Genomic DNA, 20,946 nt, shown 5'->3' on the forward strand with positions numbered 1-20,946 from the left:
ATCTCTGTGTACACACACACACACACACACACACACACGGATTTCTTTGGGGTTTCAAAGCTCTTTACTCTTAATAATAATATATATACCTCTCATTTATCTGATCCTTTTTATTATATTCATATCTATTTAGCTGACTGAATTAATGAAGGAACATCCATATGAAAAACAGAGCTATAAAAAGGGCATATAGCTTTCCTTGCTTTGTATTATTTTTTTTTAATTAGTAAGTTTTTTTAATTGTGAAAATACAGTACAGAGGGGTTACAATTACATGAGAAAGATAATGAGTACGTTACTTATCAAGCATTGTTGCCTCCTCCTTTGTTTCCCCTTCCCATCCCTACCCTCCCATCCCCCTCGAACCCCCCCCCACCGGGCCAAAGTTGTAAAGTTCATTTTTTGATAATAATGTCTTGTACATCTCATTGTTGCAATGGGTCCACCTGTAACCCTACAACACCGTTTTCCAAATGTGGATGCTTAGATGTTGGTTCTATGCAGTAGAAGCAATGAGGGTGGGAAAACGATAGGGCTACTTTAGACACATAAATGTTGTCAAGGGAGATGAGTAGAGTATGGGACATACCCCCACACTCCTGAGTTTCCTATGTTCTTAGCTTTTAATGGGGAAGAGAGTACATGTTACCTTGGAATGGTTTTGGTTTGCGTATCAAATGGCACGATCCAGCAGGGGGATAGCAGCATATCAGGATACAGGAATGATTAAGTACACTAAAGAGCTGGCATTCATCCTGCCTTTAGACAGGTTCCTGGTGTAGCAACAGCTCTCAGACTGCTGTGTCATCACTCCAACACGTGATAAACGAAATAGGCACACACAAACCAGCAATTTTCCACTGGCATCTGGCTTTCTTTGGAGACACAATTAGATCATAATACCTGCATCTTAGTAGTTCTCACTGGACTCTAGAGCTTCCACAGTTAGTCATCATTTGTATCTCCCATTTGTACATCCTATAAAAACTCATTATTAGAAATCCTAAAACATCTCCTTAGATATTATGAAATGATAAGAACAACACAATTAATTTCCCATCCATATTATTATTTTGTATTTCAGAATGCAAGCCAATTTTCCATCTAAATTTTCAAAAAATTACTAGCTAAGAAAAACTTTAATATACCGTTTTTTCTCTGTTATGGGTTTTCATTTCTTTATGTTAATTTCATCTATATAAATTTATTATGTTAAAGACTGTCTATGTAGCAGAGAAACTAAACTAGTAGAGTAATCTATGAACATGTAGACAGAGGACGTAAGAGACACAAAAACTACAAGAGTAGTGAAAATTTTTATTCTGTTTTTAGTCTACATCATGTCTTGCTTCAGTTAGAGCTGTTTTTTGTTCTATGAATACAATTTTCTTTATAAACACAAATAATTTTTGTGCTAGTTATTCTGTGGACATCACTGTTAATATATGACTAGCAAGGAGTCCAGGTAAGAGTGGCATGTCTGACATATTTACTTTTCTCTTCAAAGCACAAACATCGTTAAAATTGTGCATTTGCAATAGTATATAGAATATCCTAAAATTTGAAATAAGGAAAAAACTATTGCCCCTGTGATCTAATGAAAGAACAAAGAAATCAATTCTTACACAGTGAGAAATCATTGTTTGACTTTCAGTTATTCAATTGGTTCTTCTAGCATTCTGTTTTATAACAAAATTATTTTTAAACAACGCTTGGGTTTCCACATAATATCTGTCTTCCCATATTAATTATAACCAGGTAGAAACAATGTTTACAGTTTATAGAAAAATCTGCACATTTGTTCCCTATACAGTCATCAAAGTTTAACTGCATTTAAATTTATCTTAAAACATTATCTGCATATCTGGGTTTTACTCTTGGAATTGTGCGATATTTGTCAATACAATATTTTCATGAAATTTACATTGTTATTCCTTTCCTAGTGTTTGACAAATGAAAATGGTCTTCAATGAAAATCTCACCCAGACTATTAACATTAATCATGTAATATTTCCCTACATATAAATATTGATCAGGAATTAAATAATAACATACATGCTGGGTATAAAAATACTTCGTGTCATGAAATTCTTTTAATTTGTTATACTCTAAACAGAAATGTCATGTGTTTTAATACAGTTTTTTAAACTTCAAAATTCATTCTTATATTCATGAATAAAACATCTTAGATTTACCACTGTGTGATTAGATGTACTACATTATTTGAAATATGAAATATTTGAAATGTGTACATTTAAAATTTTAATACATATTCATGTATTTACCAGAAATATTCAATCTAAAAATATTATAGAATGGTAGGTCCATTAACAAATCAATAGTGTACTCCATATAGGATCATAATCGCAAGGACCATATTTGAAAATTTATTTATAAGCGGGGGGGGGAGGGGGGGGGGGGGGGAGAGGGAGATGGGAAGGGATGGGAAGGGGAAACAAAGGAGGAGGCAACAATGCTTGATAAGAAATGTACTCACTACATTGCCCATGTAATTGTAACCCCTCTGTACGGTATTTTCACAATAAAAAAGGGGGTTGAGAGTGGAATGGCTGAACAATCTTTTCTAATCATACTTCCTATCTGGATATTTCAGGTTGTTCTTATAAGTTAAAGAAAATTTCAGTGGAATATTGAGGGCAAAATTTCTGATGAAATACTTTGGTAAGAGAAAGTGGTAAGTACTATATTTCCCATTCAATTCATAAGAAAAAATTAAATGTATTATTGGATTTTGTTTTCCATCTGCATCATTTACAAGAATTTATCTAAGACAAAGCTAAAATTTACCCTAAAATTGCCATTGAAATGCAACAAAATATTATGTGTGGAGCAAGTGGCTGGATCATCTGACTTTTTTTTTTTCAGAATTTTTAACATTTTAATTCTTTGAGTGAAAAGCATTTCTATAAGCTTCTGTAGTCTCTCCTGCTTTTTTTTTTAAAGAAGTTTTTATCGTAAAAATACTGTACAGAGGGGTTACAGTTAACTGAGCAAGGTAATGAATACATTTCCTATCAAGCATTGTTGCATACTCCTTTGTTTTTCCACTAATATCCCTTCCCTCCCACCTTCACAAATACACTCCTCCCCACACCTAAATTATAAAGTTCATTTTCAACACAGTGTCCTGTACATCTCATTGTTACAATGGGTCAACCTGTATCCCTATGTAAACATTCTGTTTTTTTCCTTCCCCTCTCCCAATTACACCAAAATGAAATACAATGTAAACATGGGTTATACAGTGGGGGAGGGACATACAAAGAAACAAAATTCACATGGTACCTTATAAATACATTACAAACAAGAGCAAGAAAAAACAAATAAACACTTGTATACCTATCTTGGGGTTCATTTCACTTAACATCACCTTATCTGGTCATATGAACATAGTTTTTGATATTTCTGCTTGTCCCAGACACATACTAGTTATTGCAAATAAGGGAAACTATGGGACCTATGTTCTTTGTGCCTGGTTTATTTCACTTAATATAATTTTTCCATGTCTTTCCATTTCCTAACAAATGGGGCAATGTCATTCTTTCTGATGGAGGCATAGAATTCCACTATATATATATATATATACATATATATATGTATATATATATGTATATATATATATGTATATATATATATATCATATTTTCTTGATGCATTCATCTACTGTAGGGCCTCTGGGTTGGTTCCATATCTTAGCTATGGTAAATAATGCTGCAATAAACATAGATGTGCTGGAGCTTTAGGATGGTCTTGTTTGTGAACGTTAGGATAAATGTCCAAAAGTGGGAGTGCTGGGTCATAGGGGAGTGCTATGTGGAGTCTTTTTTAAATTATTCACTGTCCATTTATTCATTGGGAGTTTAGTTTTTGAGCTTCCTGTAGTTCTTTTTTTTTTTTAATTGTGAAAATACAGTACAGAGGGTTTACAATTATATGGGCAAGTTAATGAGTGTATTTCTTATCAATCATTGTTCCAGCCTCCATTGTTTCTCCTTCTCATCCCTTCCCATCTCCGCCCCACACACCCATCCTCCCCAGTTCTCCCCTTACCGCCCCCCCCAGCCCGGAGGCCGAAGTAGTAAAGTTTATTTTTTATATAATGTCTTGTACATCTCATTGTTGCAATGGGTCCACCTGTATCCCTAGTTGTTTTTTCTCTTCCCCTCCACAAATTATACCATTATCAAATGCAGTGAAAACAGGGGTTATACTGTAGGGGAGGGACATAAAAAGCAACAAAGAAATCATTTTATAAATATGTTAGAAACAATTGCAAGAAAGAAAAAAATTGAGTACTTATCTTGGGGTTCATTTTGTCTAACATCAACTTATCTGACCGTTTCTGCTTGTCTCAGACGTATACTAGCAATTGCAAATAAAGGAAACCATGGGACCTATGTTTCTTTGGGCCTGGCTTAATTCACTTAATGTAATTTTTTTCAAGTTTTTCCATTTCCTAACAAATGGAGCAATGTCATTCTTTCTGATGGAGGCATAGAATTCCATTGTGAATATATTCCACATTATCTTGATCCATTCATCTATGGATGGGCCTCTGGGTTGGTTCCATATCTTAGCTCTGGTAAATAATGTTGCAATGAACATAGTTGTGCTGGTGGCTTTAGTATGGTCTTGTTTGTAAACATTTGCGCAAATGCCCAAAAGTGAGATTGCTGGGAAATAGGGGTGCTCACTGTGGAGTCTTTTGAGAAACCTCCATACTACTTTCCAAAGTGGTTGAACAAGTTTACACTCCCATGAACAATGAAGTAAGGTTCCCTTCTATCCATATCCCCTTCAGCATCTGTTGTTATTAGCGTTCTTGATTATAGCCATTCTAACTGGGGTGAGGTGGAACTTCAATGTTGTTTTTATTTGTGTTTCTTTTATGGCTAGAGAAGTCGAGAATTTCTCCATGTCTATTGGCCATTCTTATTTCCTGATCAGAGAAGTTTCTCTTTAAGTCTTTACCCTACTTATTTATCAGGCAGTTGTTTCTGTGAGGATTTGTTCTTGGGGGCTTTAATTTTTTAAGTTCCAAGTATACTTTAGATATGAGACCCTTATTCATTGTATGGGTAGTGAAGATCTTCTCCCAATCCGTGGGCTATCTATTGATCTTGCTAGCTATGTCCTTTGCCATGAATAAACTCTGCAGCTATATGCAATCCCATTTGTTGAACCTTTCTTTGATTTCTTGTATTTCTGGGTCTCTATTAAGAAAATTTCAGCCTATGACAAGGAGATCTAAGGTTTCTACTATTCCTTCCTGTAATATTTTCAGGGTGTCTGCTTTGACTCTGAGGTCTTTGATCCATTTGGAGTTGATTTTGTTGCAGGGTGATATATAAGGATCTAGCTTTTGTTTTCTACAGGGGAATTAACCAATTTTGCTAGCACCATTTACTGAAGAGGCTGTCTTTCTTCCATTCTATTTTTTGGCTTCCTTATTGAAGATTAGCTAGCTCTACGTGTGTAGGTTCATTTCTGGGTCTTCAGATCTATTCAATTGGTCCCTGGGTCTGTTCTTGTGTTCATACAAAGCTGTTTTTATTGCTATGGCTGTGTACTATTTGAAATTTCGTATTGATATTCCTCCAGCACTGAGTTTTCTGTTAAGGATTGTTTTTATTATTTGGGGTCTTTTATAGTTCCATATGAATTTTTGGATTGCCTCTTCTATTTCCTTGAAGAATGAGGTTGGAATATTGATAGGTATTGCATTGAATTTTTAGATAGCTTTGGGAAGTATTGCCATTTTCACCATGTTGATTCTTCCTATCCAGGAGCATGGGAGGTTTGTCCATTTTATTTAAATGCGGCTTTGATTTCCTTTTTCAGGTTTTTACATTTTCATCTAGAGGTCCTTTCCTTCTTTATCTAACTTGATTTCTAAGTATTTTATTTTTTGTGGGGCTATTACAAAAGTAGTTGCTTCCCTGAGTTCAGCCATGCTCTTCTCATTGTTGACATACGCAAAAGCCATTGGGTTTTAAGGGTTAATTTTATACCTTGCTACTTTGTCAATGTTTCAAATCAGCTCGAGTAATTTGGGAGTGGAGTCTGAATATCTTATTTAAAAAAAAAATTCTAAAGCCAGGCTCAGAGAGATGAAGAATGGATACTCACTCTCATCTATTGAATCACAAATTAATTTGTAAACTAAACTAAGAAGTTTTAAACCAACTAAATAGACACATAACAGGTAAGGAAATAAAAATGAGAATAAAAGGCCTCCCATCCAAGAAAAGCCCAGGACCAGATGGATTCATTGCCACATTCTGTAAGGCTTTTAAAGAGAATTCACACTCCTCAAACTCTTCAATGAAATTGAGAGCAAAATGTTACTATTAAACTCATACTGTCAAGACAGAATATCCTGCATGTCAAATCTTTACAGGGACTCTTCAAAGAAAGATCTGTAGGCTCATCTCTTTGATGAATGAACATCAATGTAAAACTTCTCAATAAAACTCTCCAACTGACTTCAACAACTAACCCAAGAAATCGTACAGTATGATCAAACAGAATTAATTCCATGTTTGTAAAACTGTTTCAGTATAAGCAAGGCAGTAATGTAATTCAATACAGCAACAGGAGCAAGGACAAGAACTTCATGATTATCATGATAGATTCAATATCCCTTTATGATGACAGCATTGGAGAAGCTAGGAATCCATGGAAAAATCATCAGTATAATAAAGTCTGTATATGACAAACCCATACACAGAATAACACTTAATGGTGAAAATGAAAAATATTTCCTCTAAAATCAGGAATAAGACAAAGATATTTACTCCCTTCACTACTTTTTAATATAGTATTGTAATTCCTGGCTAGAGCACTAAGGCAGAAAAATGAATATAAAATGGATCCAAATTCAGAAAGAAGTAAAAATCTACCTCTTTTCAAAAAATGTGATCCTATATTTAAAGAATCCTATAGATTCCTCCCCCAAGTTACTAGACCTGTTCATAAACTTAGGCAAAGTAGCAGGGTATAAAATTTTAACCCACAAAAATCAATAACTTTTCTGTACAGCAACAATTAAAAGAGCTGAAATCAGGAAAGCAACTCATTTTATAATAGCCTCAAGAAATAAATAACTATGAATTAACTTAACCAAAACTGTGAAGGACCTCTATAATGAAAACATTAAAAACAAGAAAATGGAAATTAAAGCAGACTTAAGGAAGTTGAAAAGCCTCCCATGCTCCTGGATTGGGAGGATTATCATGAAAATGGACATATTCCCAAAAGCGATCTATACATTCAATGCAATGCCCACCACAATGCCAACAACGTTCTGTTATGAAGTAGAAGAAACAATCCAAAATTCATATCGAATAATAGAAGACACAAATAGCAAAAACAATCCCTAGCAGGAAGAATTGTTCTGGAGAAATATCAGTACCAATCTTCAAACTCTTTGTTAACTCTATTACAAAGCTGTCATTATAAAACTAGCTTGGTACTGGTACATGAACAGGCCTGAGAACCAGCCAAATAGAATTAAAGGCCCAGAAATGAACCCAAAGATCTAGGGAGACCTAATGTTTGATAAGGGAGCCAAAAACACGCCATGAAATACAGCCTCTTCAACAAATGGTGCTGTGAGAATTGGCTATACACTTGTAGAAAACTGAAGTTAGATTCTTATATAAAAAACCCTGCACCAGAATGAACTAAAAATGTGTCAAAGACCTAAAGGTAAGAACAGATAGTATGACAATATGACAGGCAGGGATAGGGGATACACTAGGGAGTAAAAATTTCCTGAAGATCAAGAAACAGAAAAAAAAAAGAAAAAAAATTTAAGGGAGACTGGATAACAGGATTGCATTAAACTGCACAGTTGCTGCATAGAAAAGTACACAGCTGGAAAGATAAATAGAAAGCCCACAGATTGGGAGATTATCCTTAAAATGGACAATAAACAAGGGCCTCATATCTAAAATATATTTAGAGCTCAAAAATGAACTTCCTAAAATAAAACAAGTATTCAAGGGAACATCAGCCCTAGTAATAATTGGGCTACAGACTTAAAGAGAAACTTCTCTGAAGAAGAAATAATTGTGGCCAATAGATAGATGAAGAAAAGTTCAACATCTCTGACCATAAAAGAAAAGTGAATCAAAACATCATTGATTAACAAATGCTAAAACAAAGATATATGTTGGTCCATTGTATCAATGAGACATACAAGACACTATGTTTTAAACAAACTTTACAACTTCGGGAGGGTGGGGGAAGGGGGAATTGGGAGGAGGAAAAGGAAGGGATATTAGGGAAAAAAACAAAGGAGGGCTAACAATGCCTGATAAGAAATGCACTCATTATCTTCCTCATGTAACTATAACCCCTTTGCACAGTATCTTTACAATAAAAATATTTTTAAATTGATATTCCACCTCAGCCCAGTTAGAATGGCCATTATCAACAAAATTAACAAGAACAGATGTTGGTGTAGATGTGTCCCTAAGGGAATGCTACTACACTGTTGGTGGGAATTTAAGCGTGTTCAACCACTCTGGAAATCAGTATAGAGGTTCTTCAAATAATTAAACATACAGTTTCCCTGTGATCTAGCAATCCTACTCCGGTTATTTACCCAAGTGGCCACAAACAAGGTCACACTAAAGCTATCAGCACTACTATGTTCATTGCAGCATTATTTAACTTAACTTAATTGAAATGGAAACAACTCAGATGCCACCAGTAGATGAATAAGTCAAGAAAATGTGATATGTATATATATATTCAATAGAATTTTATTCTTGCATCTGAAAGAATGATTTTGTACCATTTGTCTGGAAATACAGACTTGGATAGAAATATATTAAGTGATGCAAGCCATAACTAAAGAAACATAGGCTGCATGGTTTCCCTCATTTGTAAAAATCAGATTATGTCTATGATATTCTTAGCTGAGAATCACAATAGGTGAAAAGCTATGTTCATGTGAACAGATAAAATGATGCTTATTGAAATGAACTCTCAAGAAATTGAAACAAGACATTTTTTATTTCACCGTGTTCAGTTATTTCTTTTTTCCTTTTATTTATTCCATATTTCCACTATATTTTATTTCTGAAAACTTTGCCTTATATATGTTTATCTGATTTGAGAAAGGGGAGGGGAATCACAGAAATTGTGGGACAAAGTGTAAACCCATGCAACAGTAATATTCACTAGATACTATGTTGGAAATGAACTTTACATTTGTGCGGGAGTGAAACTGAGGAGAGGGAAGCAGGAAGCAAGGCTTACCATTACACAAGTAACTGTACATCACGTTTATTATAAATTTGTTTTAAAGAAATATTTTGGTTAGTATTTTTTCATACCTTTACATTGACCATCAAAAAATATACTACATTTAACAAAATACTGAAATATAGAAAGTAAGTGATCTTTGATTGTCAGTATTATTTGATTATATTCAGAATAGATAACTGGCACAAATACAATCTTCTTGATTTTTGAAATATTTGTTTTGTACTCTAACATGTAATCAATCATGTTTGAATTTCTGTGAAAACTTGAGAAAAAGTGTGTATTCTCTTACTCTTCATTGGAGAGTCTATGTATGTCTGTTGTGTCTGTATGTTTTTTTATTTTATTGTAAAGATGATGTACAAAGGGGTTACAATTACATGCATAAGATAATGAGTACATTTCTTTTTGAGAAGTCTTACCCCTTTCTTTGTTGTTCTCCCACTATCCCTTCCACCCCCCACTTTCCTCAATCCTCCCACCCCCTGAAGCTCTAAAGTTCATTTCCAACATAGTGTCTTGTGAGTATCATTGTAGCAATGGGTCATCCTGTGTTTGTATGTTTTATAGCATTGTCTAGACATTTGTTTCCTTTTGTAAGGTTAATTTATCCATCATTGAAAATGAGAACATTTCTTGTCCCTTGTTGACATATTCAAAGCAACCTAGAATGACTGACAACTTAACTTTTTGAATGTGGCTGTGGGTTTTATGAAACTTATTAACACAATATTGTCTTTTAATTTTTATTTATTATCATCTATGATTATTACCTTTAGTTGTGTAAAGGAGTTTCAATTCAACAAGTTAGATCAGGAGTACAATGCACCTTAATCCGTGTCACCCCTTCCACTGAATCCTATTTTTCTCAATATTTTCTTTTTTGGGGGGTCCCAATATTTTCTTAGATGAGAAAAACCTACATTTTGATTATTTCTCTCTATAGCGTGAAATATTACATTCATAGGAAAACAGTAACTTTTTTGGAATATTTATATATATGTACATCCTCACAGTCACACAAATGTACACATGCAAGCAGGCATTAAACAAAATTGATGTGGTATTGTTATGCATTTAACTCACAGTCAGAAATTCTGAAGCATTAAGGTAAACCTGCAACTGCCAGGAAAATTGCCTTAACAGAAACACTCATTACACTAGTATAGCAATTCTACTCTGGAAAATCTCATAAGTATACATCATTGAATTTACTCCTAATTCATCACTTTAATGGAGATCATATCAGGGTTTTTGTAATAAACCTTGTATTTTGCAAGACAATAGCCAAACCAAGGTGACATTTTAAGTACTGCTTATCAAATTATCTTCCAGATCGTGAAATGTGTTAATCTTAGCTAATTTATAAATAGTAACACTTAAATATACAACTCTTTCTTCATTGAGCCCAAGAAATTAAATAATTGAAGATCTTGATCTGGATCCTCAGAATTAATTCCAGAAGCCAAAAAAATAGTGATATGTATTCTCATTCTATAATTAGTTATCATCATTCAAATAACATTTATTTGTGCTTTTTTGTTGACTACTACATGCATTGACTATCTAACATGTCTAAGCAATGTCATTCAGGGCATAATTCTCTGTCTTAATTATCTTAATGCCTAAATGTTTACTTTTCTTCCTCATTAGCTCATACTTGATTTGATCAAATGCTTATGCCATGCAATTCTGGTAGGTGGAAATATGTATGCAAGTTTAGAAAATTTGACTTCTAAGTAGAAAATTATAAGCATTTTTCAAAGTGAGTGAACTTGAAGCATCTTATCCTAAAGAAAGTATAAATAATAAAGTATTAATAATAAAATATTTTTCTGCTGTATTCTTTTTTAATGGTTTTTTATTGTGAAAATGATGTACAGACGGGTAACAGCTACATGAGCAATGTAATGAGTACATTTCTTATCAAGCATTCTTGCCTCCTCCTTTGTTTTTTCCCCTACCATCCCTTCCCTCCCACCTCCTCAGATACACTTCCCCACCCCACCCCCCTGCCTAAATTGTAAAGTTCATTTTCCAACATACTGTCTTGTACATCTCATTGTTTCAGGGGTCAACCTGTATCCCTATTTAAACATTTTGTTTTTTTCCTTCCTCTCCCCAAATTATAACTAACATCAAGTACAGTGAAAACAGGGGTTACATCGTAGGGGAAGGACATACAAAGCAACTAAAAAATCACATGGTACCTTATAAATACGTTAGAAACAGTAGCAAGAAAGAAAAAAAAAAACAATTGTGTCCCGATTTGGGGGTTCATTTCGCTTAACATCAATTATCTGACCTTCTCTGCTTGTCCCAGACATATACTAGTTATTGCAAATAAGGGAAAGCATGGTATATATGTTTCTTTGTGCCAGGGTTACTTCACTTAATCTATTTTTTCCAAGTCTTTCCATTTCCTAACAAATGGGGCAATGCCATTCTTTCTGATGGAGGCATAGAATTCCATTGTGTATATATCCCACATTTTCTTGATCCATTCATCTACTGAGGGGCCTCTGGGTTGGTTCCATATCTTAGCTATGGTAAATAATGCTGCAATAAACATAGTTGTACTGATAGCTTTAGTATGATCTTGTTTGTGAACGTTAGGATAAATGTCAAAAGTGAGAGTGCTGGGTTATAGGGGAGCTCTATGTGGAGTCTTTTGAGGAACCTCCATACTGCTTTCCAAAGTGGTTGGAGAAGTTTACATTCCCACCAACAATGCAGTAGGGTTCCCTTCTGTCCACCTCCCCTCCAGCATCTAACTGTGGTGAGGTGGTATCTCAATGTTGTTTTGATTTGCATTTTTTATGGCTAGAGAGGTTGAGCATTTCTTCATGCGTCTATTTGCCATTCTTATTTCCTCTTCAGAGAAGTTTATTTTTACGTCTTTAGCCCACTTATTTATTTGGCAGGTGTTTCTTTAAGGATTTCTTGTTGGGAGATTTAATTTTTTGAATTCCAAGTATATTTTAGATATGAGACCCTTGTCCATTGTATGGCTAGTAAAAATCTTTTCCCAATCTGTGGGCTTTCTATTGATCTTGCTAGCTATATCCTTTCCCATGCAGAAGCTCTGCAATTTCATGGAGTTCCATTTGTCCAACCTTTCTTTGATTTGTTGTATTTTTGGGTCTGTATTAAGAAAATTTCGGCCTGTGCCAAGGAATCTTAGGATTTCTCCTATTCAATTCTGTAATGTTTTCAGGATATTTGCTTTGACTTTGAGGTCTTTGATCCATTTGGAGTTGATTCTGGTGCAGGGTGATACATAAGGATCTAGCTTTAGTTTTCTACAGGGGCTTTACCAATTTTGCCACCACATTTTACTGAAGAGCCTGTCTTTCTTCCATTCTCTTTTCTTAGCTTCTTTATTGAAGATTAGATGTCTATACATGTTCATTTCTGGGTCTTCAGATGTATTCCATTGGTCCTCAGGTCTGTTACTGTGCTCATACCAAACTGTTTCTATTGCTATGGTTGTGTAGTAGAGTTTAAAATTTGGTATTGTTATTCCTCCAGCATTGTTGTTTCTGTTAAGAATCACTTTTACTCTTCGTCGTCTTTTACTGTTCCACATTAATTTTTGGATGGTCTCTTCTCTTTCCTTGAAGAATAAGGTTCGAATATTGATAGGTATTGCATTGAATTTGTAGATAGTCTTGGGAAGTATTGACATTTTCACCATGTTGATCCTTCCTATCCAGGAGCATGGGAGGTTTGTCCACTTTATTTAAATTCTTCTTTGATTTCCTTTTTTCAGGTTTTTAAAGTTTTCATCATAGAGTCCCTTCACTTCTTTAGTTAAATTAGTTTAATTAAATTAGTTCCTAAGTATTTTATTTTTTGTGAGGCTATTACAAAAGGAGTTGCTTTCCTGATTTCAGCCACGGTCTTCTCATTGTTGACATACAGAAAAGCCATTGAATTAATAAAATCTTTATCACCAACTTTGAAACTAGATTCTTAGGAAGAATATCATCTTGCATAAAGGCACCATCATAACTAGTATCTTTTTATGATATGCATGATTGTTACCTATCTTCATGTAAAACTATTGTTTAAACAATTATACAACTTGGGCAGAGGAGTATTGGGAGGGAAAAAACTGAGAAAAAATGAGAGAGGGGAATAGTGGTCCATAAAGAATTGTACTTACTACCTAACTCAGGTAACCGTTAACTCTTCTTTACAATACAATAAAATAAAATAGACTAAAGCTCATGCAGAGAAAAGCAAAGCAAAAAACTATTTTATTTCTCACACAACATCTCTTACATGGTCGAATATATTTTATACTGATTAGATTCAAGTTATGGTGAATTGCTGAAGATGTACCGTAAAGAAACAAGTTTGTGGAATTAATTGGATACCGAAAGAAACCAGTCAATGATACAATGACCCTCAAAACTTGAAACTGTCCGATTCTATTTTTATGCAAATAAAAACAGTGAGTTAAACAATCTGAGCTTTTACACACTGAAGTACTTTGTGTTATATTCTTAAGTTCTCTTTTGTTTTCTGAATTTATAACTAGAGTAGAAACTTTTCCAATGTTATTACTGCTTTGAGCCTTACTGATGTTTTCAGTGTATATACATCATTTAGAATTCAAGACAGTAGTGTTTATGAACATTATTTAGCAGTAAAACATCAGATTCCTTTGTGAATCTCTGAACCTTCTAAAACAGAATTGAAGTAGATGTAAAACAGATTTTTTTATTGAAGTTGTTGGCAGCATTCCTTAACATTAATTTAAAGAGACCAGTCTTGTGGTGATAGGCTTAGAATTATGTCTATCCTGTTGGTTACTGAAAATATATACCATTATGAATTGTAGATTTAGAGTATCTAGAATTTCTAAAGTTAAATTTACACTCACAGCACGGCACAACCCATATTATATTAGCTAGCTTAATGTCCACACTTAAATATAAGTGTGGACTTAAATATAACAATATAATATTGTTAGCAATATGCTTTCCTTGTTTCCATGTGTACTTCCTTGGATCAAACAATTTTGGCTCCCTATCATCTTTCTATCTTTTCTCAAAAACTTAGAAGAAGCAATGAATAACAAATGCCTTGGGATGAGAGATATAAATGAGAAACGACTCTAGCTTCATATGCCTTAATGAATGACCACAATAGTTTCTCGGCTTGAGTTTGAAAATCTTCCTGGATTCACAATTCCCTTCCCACACATTGTATACTTCATTCCCTCTCATTATTTTTGCCTGTATGTTCAGTGCTACAATGTATTCTGCATCATATTATGAAGCCACAATATGAGAAGCTATGTTGTGATGTGAATATAGTATGATATCCAACATTCAAGTTCGAGTTCAAAGTATTTAAAAAAGAAGTATGCAGAAATTCTTCAGTTTCATGCAATCCCATTTGTCCAACGTTTCTTTGATTTCTTGCGTTTTGCAATCTTTATTAAGAAAATTTTGGCCTGTGCTAAGGAGCCGTAGAGTTTCTCCTGTTCCTTCATGTAATGTTTTCAGGGTGTCTCCTTTGACTATGAGATCTTTGATCAATTTGGAATTAATTCTGGTGCAGGGTGATAGATAAGGATCTAGCTTTATTTTTGTACAGGTGTTTAACTGATTTTGCCAGCACCATTTACTGAAGAGGCTGTCTTTCTTCCATTCTATTATTTTAGCTCCCTTATCGAAAATTAGTTGGCTATAGTTCTGTGGGTTCATTTTTGGGTTTTCTGTTCTATTCTATTGATCCTCAGGTTTGTTCTTATGCCTGTACCAAGATATTTTGTTTATTATGGCTTTGTAGTAGAGTTTGAAGTTTGGTATTGATATTCCTTCAGCACCGTTCTTAATGCTAAGAATTGTTTTTGCTATACAGGGTCTTCTATTTTTCCATATGAATTTTTGGATTGCTTTTTCTATTTCATAAATGAGGTTGGGATATTTATACAATTGTATTCTATGCTTCCATCAGAAAGAATTTGTTAGGAAATGGAAAGAATTTGTTGCTGTTGTCTTTAATGTACTATGTATTTTTTGTTTCTTTTTTATATTCTTCCTCCTATAGTATAACCCCTATTGTCACTGTACTTGAGTCTATTGCCATGTATCTTTTATATACATATTTCTAATTTGGGGAGGGAAAGGGAATTAACAATATGCTGAAATAAGGATACAGGTGGAGCCATTGTAACAATAAGACATACAAGACATTATGTTGAAAATGAACTTTACAACTTTGAGGGGGCTAGGGTAGAGTTGGGAAGGTGGGGAGGGAAGGGTTGGTAGGAGAAAAAGAAAGGAGGGGTTAACAATGCTCAATAGGAAATGTACTCATTACCCTATTATGTAACTGTAGCACATCTGTCCAGTACTTTTACAATAAAAAGAGTTTAAAAAAGAAACAAGGTTTATAGTATGTCCAGCCAGCAGATAAGCTATAGAAATTTATGTTAATCCTTAATTTTTACATGAAAGAGACCTGCAAGATATTTTTAGAAATTTTACTAGAATCTTATAGCTTTATCAATTACCTATTACAAATTATATCAGGAAACATTTATAAACTATTATTTGAAATAGATATCATATATCAAGCACATAATCATTGCCCAAAGAAGAAATGATCAAACGAGTTTGTTGTGTACAACACAGTGAAAGAATTTCATAAAAATTCAAAGTCATAAAATTCAAATTTCACTAAAGTATTAAATTCTTTTTCTGAGGATTGTCATGTCTATCATACTTTTTAGATATCTCAACTGTCTGATTGTCATTTTTGCTGCTCATTCTAAAGAAACATATGTTTTCATAGATACACTCATTCTTCTATTTAAAAAGGCCCACTACAAATTGTACAGGGGAAGCCCCAGCAGTGCCAGTATCTACCAGTGCATCTGAGAACATGTTTGCTTTTTTTCATTGTTTAATATTTTATTCCGTTCTTAGGTATAATTGTGCAGTCCTCTGTATGACTTTTCCATTGCTGCTTATCATTTGATAACAATTAAGATTTTGATTCTGCCAATTGTAGCACAGAAAATTTGTATAAGCGTTTTACCATTGTTCACCCATTCAAAATGTTGAAATTATTCCCAAATGACTGAATCTGATTAGATCTGCTTGGAATATGCTCTCAGTTCATGCAGTGAAGGATTGAAGCTGACATTTCTTGGCAGCATTCAGTTTTATTTTTCTGGCACTTTATAGAGTATTTGGCTTTTCAAAATGTAAACCAATCTTAAAATAAGAATGAAAGGGCTGGGAAGTTGGCTCAGTGGTACAGCGCTTGCCTTGCTTGCCTGAGGCACTGGGTTCGATTCCTCCGCACCACATAAGCAAAAAGAAAAAAGCCGGAAGTGGTGCTGTGGCTCAAGTGGTAGAGCACAAGCCTTGAGCTGAAGAGCTGAGGGACAGCGCTCAGGCCCAGAGTTCAGGCCCCACGACCGGACACCCAAAAAAAAAAATAAGAACAAAAGAGAGAAAGAAAGAGAGAAAGAAAGAGAGAAAGAGAGAAAGAAAGAAAGAAAGAAAGAAAGAAAGAAAGAAAGAAAGAAAGAAAGAAAGAAAGAAGGAAGGAAGGAAAGAAGGAAAAAGAAAGAGGTAGAGAGAGAGGACAAAGGAAAAATAATGACTTTCACACCAGTAATTCTAAATGTGGGGAAACTTAGGTATGGAAATCATGAGTTGAGTTGATGAGATTTTTTTTAAGAAAAAAAAAACTACAAAAAAAAGAAAATAGAACAATGAGGAAGAAATCAATATATTTAATTTGCAAAAGCCTCTACAAATTAAAAGATGAGAATTTTATATTCGGCACTGATACCTTTATGTAAATGATTGCCTTTGATTACATAAAAATTCATGATGAAAAAAGAAGTTAATGTTTATTTGGGACAGAAGCTGAGCAAAGACATCACAAAAATGAGTAAAACTTGAAATAATTTGTCAATGTGTTGCTTGATAATTTGTTGTATTGATGATATTCCTTTCCATCGGTAAAATTTCATTTGCATCATCACTGATCATAGCACAAGGTTCACTAAATCTTATTAGGAAAAATTCCTCTCCAATAATAAGGCTGATATTCCAACAATTATATTTAAATGTTTCAAGCAAGAGTATATTTTATAATTTCCAATAAAATTTAACTATATACTACTTCTGTGAAGAATTTGCATTTAAATAAGATCTAATTCTTCTTGCTGCAGTGACTGCCACTATCCTTTAAATAACTTTTATTAAATAGTGATGATGTAAATGTGATCACGTTTAAATGATTAATGTTTCAAAATTCCAATGTATTTCAAAGATTAATTCAGAAATATTTATAAGTCTAATGAAAATATGATATTTGGTCTGCAATTTAGAATTAGGAGCAGTATGAAAAGAATGATTCACTTGTAAAAAAGTTTATACAATTTTAAAATTGTATTATTTTGAAAATATGAATAAGCCTGCCTAGAATTCAAAGAAAAATAGTTTGAAGTTATGGTTTCACTAAACAAAATATTAAAGTTTGTGTGGATGTGTTTGAAAAGGGAATAAGAAAAATCAGTGAGTTATATTCTTGAGGCACTTTGAGCAAGATGCTGGGAATGACAATGATGGCAAGCAAAACAAAGAAAATTGAAAAAGAGCAAGGAATTCCATAGAATGCCTAGGAAATTTCTCTTACTACTTACCAATTATGTTCTCACGACAATTTTAAATATTATATAGCCTATTTCACAATTTTGGTTAGACCTATTATTGAAGATATTTCAAATTCTATTCATACTTCTGGTTCTTTTTTGTTTTTGTTTTTATTTTAGTTTTATTTTTTTTTATTGTGAAAATAGTGTACAGAGGGGTTACAATTACGTGGGCAAGATAATGAGTACATTTCTTATCAAGCATTGTAGCCTCCTCTTTTGTTTCCTCTTCCCATCCCTTCCCATCCTCCCCCCGACCTCCAATCCTCCCTGCTCCCCCCTCCCCCCCCCGCCCCGCACCAAAGTTGTAAAGTTCGTTTTCGACATAACGACTTGTACATCTCATTGTTGCAATTGGTGCACCTGTATCCCTATTTAAACGATTTGTTTTTCCCATCAGAAAGAATGGCATTGCCCCATTTGTTAAGAAATGGAAAGACTTGGAAAAAATTGTATTAAGTGAAGTAAGCCAGGCCAAAATAAACATAGGTCGCATGGTTTCTCTTATTTGCAATATCTAGTATATAAAGGTCAGATAAGGTGATGTTAGGGAAATGAACACTAAGATATGTATTCAAATGTTTTTTTTTCTTGTGATTGTTTATAACACATTAATAAGATTATTTCTTTGTTGCTTTGTATGTCCCTCCCCCACTGTATAACCCCTGCTTTCACTGTATTTAATATTGGTTTATTTTTTATTAAATATATTTTTAATTGTGAAGATACTGTACAGAGGGATTACAAATACATTAGTAAGACAAGGAGTACATTCCTTATTGTGCATTGTTATCCATTTGTTTTTATTCCTTTGTATTTCCCCTACCATCCTTTCCCTCCCCCCTCCCCAACTCCTCCCTCCCCTACCAAGTTTTAAAGTTCGTTTTCAACATAGTGTCTCATACATTTCATTGTTACAATGGGTTAAAGTGTATCCTTATTTCAGCATTTTGTTATTTCCCTTCCCCTCCCCAAATTAGAAATATGTATATATAAGATACAGGACACCAGAATCAAATAGAGTGAAAACAGGGGTTATAGCATGGGGGAAGAATATACAATAGAAACAAAAAGATCAAATAGTACATTTAAAACAACAGTGCAAAAAAAAAAAAACATGTCTGTCCCTATCTTGGGGTTCATTTCATTTAACATCATGTTATATGGTCATATGTAAATAAGTTTTAAACATTTCTGCTTTTGCTAGACACACACTAGTTTTACAAGAAATAGAACCATGGGTCCTATGACTATTTGAGCCTGGTTTACTTAATTTAAATATAATTTCTTCCAAGTCTTTCCATTTTCTAACAAATGGGGCATTGTCATTCTCTCTGATGGAGGCCTAAAATTCCCGTGTGTGTGTGTGTGTGTGTGTGTGTGTGTGTACATATATACCATATATATACATAAAAAGTGATATATATATATATATATATATATATATATATATATCACATTTTTTGAGCCATCACTTTTTTTCGATCCATCACTTTTTATTTGGTCCATCCATCTACTGAGGGCATTTGGGCTGGTTCCCTATCTTAGGTATGGTGAATAATGCTGCAATAAACATAGTTGTGCTTGTAGCTTTAGTACGGTTTTAGTATTGTTTATGATCCTTTGGGTAAATGTCAAGAAGTGGGATTGCTGGGTGATAGGAGAGCTCTATGTGGAATCTTTTGAGGAGCCTTCATATTCCTTTCCTGAGTGGTTGAACAACTTCATGCTCCCATCCATAATGCATTCCCATTTTGCCACATCCCCTACAGCATTTGTTGTTATTAGATTTCTTTATGATAGCAATTCTTACTGGGGTGAGGTGGAATCTCAATGTTGTTTTGATTTGCATTTCTTTCATGACTAGAAAAGTTGAGCATTTCTTCATGTGTCTATTGGCCATTCTTATTTCCTTTCAGAGAAGTCTCTAAGTGTTTAGCCCACTTATTAATGGGGCACTGTTTCTTTGAGGATTTGGTTTCTGAGGATTTAATGATTTTTGTGTTCAAAGTATGTTTTAGATATGAGACCCTTGCCAGTTGTATGGCTACTGAAGATCTTCTCCTAATATATGGGTTTTCTATTGATCTTGTTGGCTATTTCCTTTGCAGTGCAGACGCTCTGCAGTTTCATGCAATCCCATTTGTACATTTGGAGTTAATTATGGTGCTTGGTGATAGATAAGGATCTAGCTTTAATTTTCTACAGATAATTAATCAATTTTGCCAGCAGCATTCACAATAAAGGCTGTCTATCATCGATTCTATTTTTATAACTCTCTTATCAAAAATTGGGTGTCTATAGGTCTGTGGGTTAATTTCTGGGTCTTCAGTTTTATTCCACTGGTCCTGAGGTCTCTTCTTGTGCCAGTACCAAACTTACAAAAAAAAAGTATGGTTTTGAAGTAGATTTTGGAATTTGGTATTGATATTGCTCCAGCATTGTTCTTTCTGCTAAGGACTGTTTTTTTTTTTTTTTTTTGTATTTGGGGTCTTCTATTTTTCCATATGAACTTTTGGGTTCCTTCTTCTATTTCATTGAAGAATGAGGTTGTGATATTGATGGGTATCACATTGAATTTGTTGATAACCTTTGTCAGGATGGCCATTTTCAGAATGTTTATCCTCCCAATCCAGGAGCTTGGAAGTTTTTTCTACTTCCTTAGTGCTGCTTTAATTCCCTTTTTCATGTTTTTATAGTTTTCATTATAGAGGTCCTTTACTTCTTTAGTTAAATCCTAGATATTTAAATTGGGGGTTATTACAAAAGGACTAGTTTTCTTGATTTCAGCTGTGCTCTTCTTCTTATTGGCATATAGGAAAGCCACTGATGTTAGAGGGATTTTGCCAAAGTTTCAAATCAGCTGGAGTAACTTGGGATAGGAGTCCACGGGATTCTTTAAATGCCAGATCATGCCATCTGCAAAGAAGAAGAGTTTTACTTCATCTTTCTCTACT

The sequence above is a fragment of the Dipodomys ordii genome, unplaced genomic scaffold, assembly GCF_000151885.1.
Source record: "Dipodomys ordii isolate 6190 unplaced genomic scaffold, Dord_2.0 Scaffold80, whole genome shotgun sequence".
NCBI lineage: Eukaryota > Metazoa > Chordata > Mammalia > Rodentia > Heteromyidae > Dipodomys > Dipodomys ordii.